The 8,886-nt window shown below is 36.3% G+C and overlaps 1 long non-coding RNA gene across 8 annotated transcripts; it reads right to left on the minus strand.

Annotated features, from left to right (window-relative positions):
* Positions 1-1,482: 1,482 nt before the first annotated feature.
* On the minus strand, positions 1,483-7,658 carry LOC110683410. Of its 8 annotated transcripts, none has more exons than XR_002503607.1 (6): positions 7,321-7,640; positions 7,039-7,138; positions 6,825-6,944; positions 6,180-6,352; positions 4,430-4,647; positions 1,483-2,162 (listed from the first exon to the last, which is right to left on the minus strand). It is a non-coding gene; the product is annotated as an uncharacterized LOC110683410 (long non-coding RNA). The 8 variants fall into 8 exon arrangements; XR_002503605.1 differs by having other exon boundaries at positions 6,829-6,944; positions 7,321-7,639; XR_002503610.1 differs by having other exon boundaries at positions 6,185-6,944; positions 7,321-7,658.
* Between the last annotated feature and the right edge of the window lie 1,228 nt (positions 7,659-8,886).

Consider the following 8,886-nt stretch of genomic DNA (forward strand, 5'->3'; position numbering starts at 1 on the left):
CAATGGAAGGCAGCAACTCCTATACTTGGCTTTAGGCCATTAAAATTAATTTGGTGATAGCACCTTAAACTCATGCTTAAGGTGCTGTGGATTTCACTTTCCCCCGCCCAAAAACAAACTTATACCTAATTAACCCATACTAAGTCAAGTAAGGCATAATCCTAATGAAATCTTCACAAAACAACTAGGTTGTGATATTCATTACATGAATAAAACTCATCTATTTAACCATGCAAAATTTTGCAACGAAAATCACAAATATAACCTACCCTAATCAATCCAACCCCAAAACCCAAGGGAGTAAATCTGATTACCTCTAGAAGCGTGACCAAAGTCATGATTAACTCAAAGTTGTTCGGTTTTGACAATTCGAAAGAGGAGGAACTTGGGCACGATTTAAGCAGCAAATTAGGCTTTAATTTCCCCCTTAGATTTGCCTTTGAAACCCACGAAAAAGATGAAGAAAACCGATGAAAGCCAGCCTTGTTTTGTACGTAAAAAGGGAAAGGAGAGAGGAGGAGTTGGGCAGCCATGATTAGGTGTTAATAGCCATTGATTACTTAGGGCAAATTGATCAGCCACTAATCCCTCAAAGCTGCTGTGTAAATCAGCCTAAAATGGGCTCATTATACATACAAGTATATAGGTTCAAGGCTTTTCCTTTGGATGCGATGGATTGTTAAGCTTAGCTAAATAGACCTTAATGTGCAGCTTAACTACACTACACGCCTAAGATAGGCCCGTAACACCGGTCTAATCAACTAAGAAGGCCGCGTTTTAAAACAATATTATTATAAATTATATTATTGATATCTAAATAATAATAATAGTAATGAAAACAAATTTACATAGGAACAACTCAGTTTGAATAATGGACATTTTTATTTGGGTTGAGTATGTATTAGTACGATTCTTTCAATCTTTGGTTCAATAAAATATGGCAATATGCTCAAAGATTATACTGTATATCAAATAAATCGATCAAAATTGGAATTATTAAAAAGTATTTTTCCTAGCATTAAATCATGATATTGACATTAAAGTCCAACCTTCCAACCAGTAACAAATCACAATTTTTCAAATTTGCATAATTCAAATTCCAAATCACCTATTGCAAACATAAAAATGTTAACTTTTGTCAACATTAATCCAAACCTCCGCGTGCATAATTTATATTCCAAATTAACTTTTGCAAACATTAATTTATATTCCAAAATATTTACATCATAGTGTGGAAACTGTGTATGTAGTAATCACATAGATAAGTTTTGAAATCGTTACAAATTACAGGTATACAGGTATTTCTATTTGCATTAGTAAAATTAAGGTTTTAAGTCTCTTTGATAGGAAGGATAGGTGGGTGTGGCATTACAAGAAAGATGGGAGATATACGCTCTTACAAGATGCTGACTTTATTGAGAGAGCGTGAGAAGGCAACCTCATCTAGTTGCAATGATGAGTTTGACTGGATGGAACTTAGTGTGAAGGTTAAAAATTTGAGTTCCAGGGGTTTATTAACTGATAATATATATGCGCAATGTGTGGGGCAAAAAGGGAGGATATCCAACATTGATCTATGTGCATCTTGTCCATTCTTACATTCAACTAAAACATACATACAGAATATAAATAATTTCCTCCCAATAGATACTCCTACAGGTCAACTAATAAGGTCACCACAGTTATCCATACTCTTTTAAATTTTTTCTGGACAGAATACGAATACGCAAAGGAGACGATATCCAACATTTCTGCAACTATTTAGAAAAGGAGCAAAATCAACAGCAATATCAACTCTGTTTGCTTCTCCCGGAGCATCATAAGGGTGAGCCTGGTATCTAAAGCTTTCTCTGTCATAGGGAGTTGGTCCACCAGCAGCATACCCATCACCACCTCATAACGCCTCCATATCTCTATCCCGGCCATATTTAAGGGACATCGATCCAAATATCTATCGCTTCCAGAATGATCACTAGCAGGCGGATACCCATTTCTGATTCTCCAAACAATCTCTACTGCCATAACAGTCCCCAGCAGTCATAATCACGATCTCCCTGCAGACCAAATCTACAAAATTTAGATTGTGAAGGATACCTTCCACCACCACTCGACGGGCAATCCCTAGCCCAGTGTGCACGCCCACACTTAAGAGGATGAGAATACTGCAATTTCATCATTTCAGGGAAGAACAAAAGAATTGTAATGAATATTTTCATAGGCAAAAAAGTTAGCCAGCACACTAAAACAAATACTCACCCCTACTCATTTCCATTTCATAGTTTTTCTATTGCAATTCTCAATTAATTATAATAGTTCACCATCTTTAAATTTATGAAAAATTGAAACTAATAATCCCACCTTTTACTGATGTGCTCAAAACAATCCCACCTTTCAATAATCTAGAAATAATCCCACCTTTGATATCAACAACCCTTTTGGCTTAAAACTTGTTTAATAGGTTCTATATTTAAAAATATATATATAAATAAATAAAAATAAAAAAAATAAAAAAAAAAACCTACATCTCTCTCCTCTCCACAACTATCATTTCATTGCCACCTTAGAATACACCATACTCACACTATCCACCACCCTACCTTACAACCTCCTTCCATGGCAACCCACCACCGCCAGTTACCCAGTACCCCACCCATCACACCTATCACCAACCTATGTCCATCGACACAAAACAGCACTACGTACAGATTATAATCACATTCAACCCCAAAACAGCACTACTTACAAATTATACATACATAAACAGATTAATTGATTATTCAGGCGGTCATGAGATAATGTAAACTTATCGATTTCTTGGTTTTAAAGTGTTCTTCGATTTGAGATATATAAAATATGATAAGTTGTTGGAACCTTAATTTTGTTGGGGGCGTTTAGTTTGTGGGATTTGAGGCTTTGATTGAGTTGTTGTTTGTTAATTTGATTAGGTGATTTGATTGGGATTTGTGGCCTGGGTTTGTGGGCTTTTGTTATTGTTGTTGATGATAAGATCAAAGTTTCCTCTTTACCCACCCACCAGAAAAATCCCAAACAAAATGGATCGATGTTACGGTTACACGCAATTATGATATATATATATATATATATATATATATATATATATATATATATATATATATTTTTTTTTTTTTTTGTGGGTTGATGTTTAATGAGATTGCTTAAGCATTGTTGGTGGGTGTTGCCTGGAGTGGGTGGTTGTAATGGCAGCCTGCCATTGACAAGGAAGGAAAAGAAGAGGGAGATGAAAGAGTTTTTTTTTTAAAAAATAAAAAAATAAAAAAATACTACCTCCGTTTCGCATTCGAAACTCCTCTCTCTCTTCTCCGGCCACCACGTCAACCCGAGTCAAAATCGTCGACGATGTTATGGTCAAAACCACTGAAGCTTGAGGTGTTTTTGGTCAAATTTGACCATGAAATCTCTAGACCTAGAGAATTCATGGTCAAATTTGACCAAATAAACCCCTAAATGACGATTTGAAGGTAAAAAAACTACCACTTTTAAAGCTGTCTTCATAGTTTCAAGTTGTTGGGTGGTTTTTTCTTGAAAAAGGGTGGGTTTTATGGTGGTGGGTTTTTCTGGGTTTGATGGGAGACGGTTTCAAGGTGGGTTGTTCAATGGTTTTGAGAGTGTGGGCTGAGGTTTTCGGGGTATGTGGTTTCGTAGTGGTTTACAAGGTTGGGTTGGGGATCGCCGAGGTTGAAGGGGTGTTGGGGGAGGACGCATGTTAGGTTCAGGGGTCAGCGAAGGTGGAGGTGGAGTCGGTGGCTGCGGGCGAAGCTGGATGTTGGTGGTCGTGGTTTCATAGGGTAGATGTTGGTGGTCGTGGTTTCATAGGGTGGATGTTGGTGGTCGTGGTTTCATTGGGTGGATGTTGGTGGTGTTAGGTTGGTGTCGGAGAGAGTGTTGGTGGTGGTGGGGTTGGTGCTGGTGGAGTTAACTTTCTCTCTCATCCAATTAATCACTTGCCCCTCTCTTTACTAATCTTTGCATAAGAAATTTTGTCTTGGGAATTGTGTAAGGTCAGTTTGTTGCAGATAATGCGAAACGGAGGTAGTAATAATAATAATAATAATAATAATGAGACCAATAATAAATTAACACATGGCAAGCTACCCATTTCTACCGGTTATAATCCTTACAAAGTCGGTCATGACCTATTTTAAGAAGATAAGGGTAAAAGGTGGGATTATTTTGGGATTTTTAAAGGTGGAATTATTTTGAGCACATCAGTTTCAATTTTTCCTTAAATTTATTGATATTCTTATCAACGTTTAATCACATATTACTATTTGGGTTCCAAAATCCTGAAATTTTCATTCACCAATCAAGCATGATAATTATTCTACTTCATAGATGAGCATAACAGGACATGAAAGCAAATATTAAGAAGCGTTTACAAGAAGCAGACCTTGGTGACTAACCCTGTAAACTCTTGGATTTTATTAGAAGCAGACCTTGAATTGGTGACTATCCTCGTACACTGGTTAAAAAATGCTCCAAGCTTCAACCACATGGCTGCTGAATTTCTGCATGCAGAGACGCACATAGTTCCCTTTAGACTGAGAGACAAACTGTGCTGCTGCAAATGGAATTTTTAGCTTGATGATGTACTGGACAACATAGTTTCTGCGATAGAACATTATTAAAATCAGCATGTGATCCAGCTAAGATTCATGCAGTGAGTTTACTGGTCACAAACCCTTTCTCTGGTTAAACCATAAACGGATAAACCACTCATCCTTCCAAGATACGTAGTATTTGTCAGGGTGCAAGTATGTAGAGAGGTCCTATTTAAATTCCAACACAACACCTAATTTTTTCATATAAATCCTCATCAAATCAACAAAAACATATAATGATACATTAATGTGAGAATTAACGGCCCTCACAATATATTTAACCACTATGGCACTATCATAAAAAGAAAGGTTTTAACCAAAAAAAAAAAAGGTTAAGAAAATAATCGTAACTAAAAAAGATAGGAGCTAATAGGACAGGGGGCACCTCAGTCAATCGGTCTGATTGACAAAAATTGTAAATCAATCCCATTTCTAAAAAAAATAAAAAAAAAAAAAAAAATTACTACAGCTATCTACCACGAGCCACGACCAGCTCTCCAAAACCAAAACTACAGCCAGTCAGCCACCTCTCCGACAACCACCGATCCGCCAATCACCACAACGGTACACTGTTTTCCCGCCGATCAACCACGAAGACTTCCCCATTCCACCACCGTTTCCACCACCGAAAAGGACAAGAGGAGAAACCCTAACACCACCGGCCTTCCTCGTCGTCGTCTTCTTCAACAATGGCGGAATGCCCCCAACAAAATGACACCCTAGTAGAAAATGAGTGTAAATTAGGGCCATATCAACCCCTTAGGGAAATCCTCTTCTTCGTGGAAGCAATTTTAACCACCATAGATCCACCCACCCACCCTCCCTCCCTGAAACCACGAACCCAAAACCTAGAACCCATGAACCCATGGACCACAACCCACAAATAAACGACCCGCGAACCCAAAATCAAATCAACGAATCCCAGAACTTGAACTTGAACCCAAAACCCACAGCAACACGAACCATCACATTTGGAATCAAACCCACCCGGCCACCCCCACGAAAGGAATTGAAGCAACTTTGGGTGGTCTTTTTCTTCAATTTATGAGAATAGGGTTTGAAGGAGGAGAGAAAAAGATAATGGAGAAAAGGAAGAAGATGAAGAAATTGGTAATGAAGAAACAGAGAGAAAGATAATGGAGAAGATGAAGAAAGAATGTGGATTAATATGATGATTTCATAAAGATAGGATGAGTTAAATTAGATTAGATTAGTTTAATTAATTATGTTTTAAGTATGTAATTGAGTTTGTTAAGTTTTATGTAAATGTGTTTTGTAATTATAATTAAACGAAATTTACTAAAAATGGAAAAATTTAGAAATGTTGCAAATAATGCTCAGCTTCCTTTTGTTGCAAATAACATTTAACAAAGGAAGTAGATAAAACATACAACATACTTTGATACAAGCAAGAAAAACATAGGTTAAGCTATTGCAAACTGAACATGTTTCTTTGAACAAATAGATGCAAAACCAAAAAAAAAATAACTACCAAATGTTCCAATGATATAAATGACAAAGAGGGTATAGATACAAAACCTTACAGCTGAGCACGTGCTTTGAGCGTTTCTTTCTTTTTGATCCACTCTATTTCAAGGCATCGGATATTGACAAAATCTTTGCAATCGTTCTAGGCTGGTGTAGATAACATTTACACGATAGTCATAGTAGTCATATCATACAGTTACTGTCCTATGAATCATCTCCTCCATCTGTTTAACACAAATCAGGATTGCCTTTCTTCATCATAGCTATGAAATCCTCATAGTTAATTCTAACATCATGCACAGGAGAGAAGAATTGTAATTTAGTCCAGTTTTAATTCTGCCAGTAACATGCTTTGAGTCTCTTCGATATGAATGATAGCACAACTATCAAATTGACAAAAGCTATGCTGAAGAATAATGAGACAGCAGCTAGCAGGATTATGCTTTACGATTATCTACTTAACGGTAAATAAGGAGACAGAGACAAGAAGATAAATTATATGCGTCAACTTGAGCAATTATCTCCTGCATTGTTTTCTCATCACCCATGTTATACTTGTTCGAGGCTTGCTCATCACCCATGAAATCAATGGTGAGAATCAAAGCAAGCAATGTTCATTAATCAGGAGTCAGGATACAAAGCTGTTGAAAATGTTTTGAAAGCAGACAAGATATTTAAAAGCCATGAGCAAGCTACCCACTCTTGTCTTGGTCAAAATATTCAAAGCCCTTTTACAGATGGTCTCCCACTCCTCCTTCTCCACTCTATTCATATGCATTGCGGCTGTGATGATGTTCCATTACCATCAACATCAGCCTGCAATGGAGCATGTAAAAGATGAGACACATTGACACAAAGTAATCTTATGCTCAAACAATTGAACAATTTAGTATTCACATCCACTACTAACCAAACAATTTGATTTGCACAATGTCTCCAGTCCTGATGTCAGGCATTAGACGTTGCTCATCTGAAGCCTCAACCGCTCTCTTGTTCAATTTCTAAATTAACTACAGAAATCAATTTACAAAATCCAAATTTCAAATGATGAAACTCAAAATTTACCCAATTCACAATTATGTCCAATTAAACTACTCGGTATAAATCCAAATCATAAATCCTCACTCACCTATAATTCAACAAAGAACCCTAGAAATGATCTACTACAAAAACGTAAAATCAAAAACCTTACCAGAGATGATCGAGCACAATTTAGAAAGAGCACCAGTAGATAACCACAACCACTCCATCCAAGATGCAAACTTTAAGCTCAGTTCCTACACCCAAACAAAAAATGATAAGAAAAGCATTAATATCTATAGAAATTGAGCAAAATAAAGTTGGAAAATAGGAGAATCTGAAGAGAGAGAATGAAATAGAAGGAAATCAGCAGGGAATGAGAAGAAAATAACGGGGCGTTTGGATAGTGAGAACGGGAGTTTGAGGATTAAAAAGGTGAAAATAAGATTGGGAAATAATTGATGAGGAAGCCTATATTTATTGAAAAAGTTGTTTATTTATTTACAAAATTGTTGTGATAAACAAATTTTATATATTTCAGAGATTAATTTGTATTTATTCTTAATTGATTGGAATACATGAAAATATCTTGTTTAAATAGTTGGTGGGAATTTATAGAGAATGTATAACAATTTTATAAAAATATCCTTACTAAGATTATTATTTCATTTTTTTCATTAATGGCAAAAATGTCATTTTTATCCCTATTTCCATTTCCATCCATTTATTACCTACCCTCCATAGGTAATAAAATGGTGGGAATTCACCCATAAATAATGTGGAAAGCTACACGTCGCCCTCGAATCTCTAACTAACGCCCGCAAAATAAACTAAAATTACAAATTTACCCTTTTTATCAAAAAAATTACCCCCTCTTCATCATACTACTATACCCCCACCACCACCACCACCTCCTCCTCTTTTAACCACCAACTCCTTACCTCCGATTTCACGATCTACACAGCCGCGGTAATGACAAGTAAGGACAAAGGAAATTCGATCGCCAACGAAGAAAATGTTTTTTATTTTATTTTTTTTGAATTTGCGGCAAACGCCTAGATTTTTCGCACATCCTGGGCTCAAACGCCTAGTTCTTGTGAACAACCGTGTGGTTGTATGAAAAATCTGGGCGTTTGAGGTGAAACGCCTAGTTTTTTAGAATACCCTAGGCTGAAACGCCTAGTTTTTTCGAATAGCCTAGGATGTTTCGAAAAAAATAGGCGTTTCAGCCTATAGTATTCTAAAAAACTAGGCGTTTCAGCCTAGGGTATTCTAAAAAACTAGACGTTTCCTGGGTTTTGAATTTTTTAAAAAAATTTATCGTGACGTACCGATTTCATACGGTTTGACGAGCCTTCTACAAGCGTCTAAGGTTGTGTTTCTTGTATTTCGTCGTTGTCCATAAGATCTAACGAAATTGATTTTGCAAAATTTTAAAAATTTGTTTGATTTTGAAACTCACGGTGGTTTGGGTGGTTGTTCGATGAGCGTTGGTGGCCGTTGACCACTAAAGAGAATGGTAAAAAAAATTGTGTACAGTAAAAGTGTGAAATTGAGGTAAAATTAATTATTTTTTTATAATTATTATAAGGATAAATACGTAATTTTATTTTATTTTGCGGGGGTTAGTTAGATATTTAAGGGTGATATTTAACAACCCCCTAAATAATCCCATGCCTAAACCCCTTTTTATTCCCATTCTCACCAAACAAACCAGGCTTATTTTTTAAATTGGGAT

Source organism: Chenopodium quinoa, unplaced genomic scaffold (genome assembly GCF_001683475.1).
Source record: "Chenopodium quinoa cultivar QQ74 unplaced genomic scaffold, ASM168347v1, whole genome shotgun sequence".
NCBI lineage: Eukaryota > Viridiplantae > Streptophyta > Magnoliopsida > Caryophyllales > Amaranthaceae > Chenopodium > Chenopodium quinoa.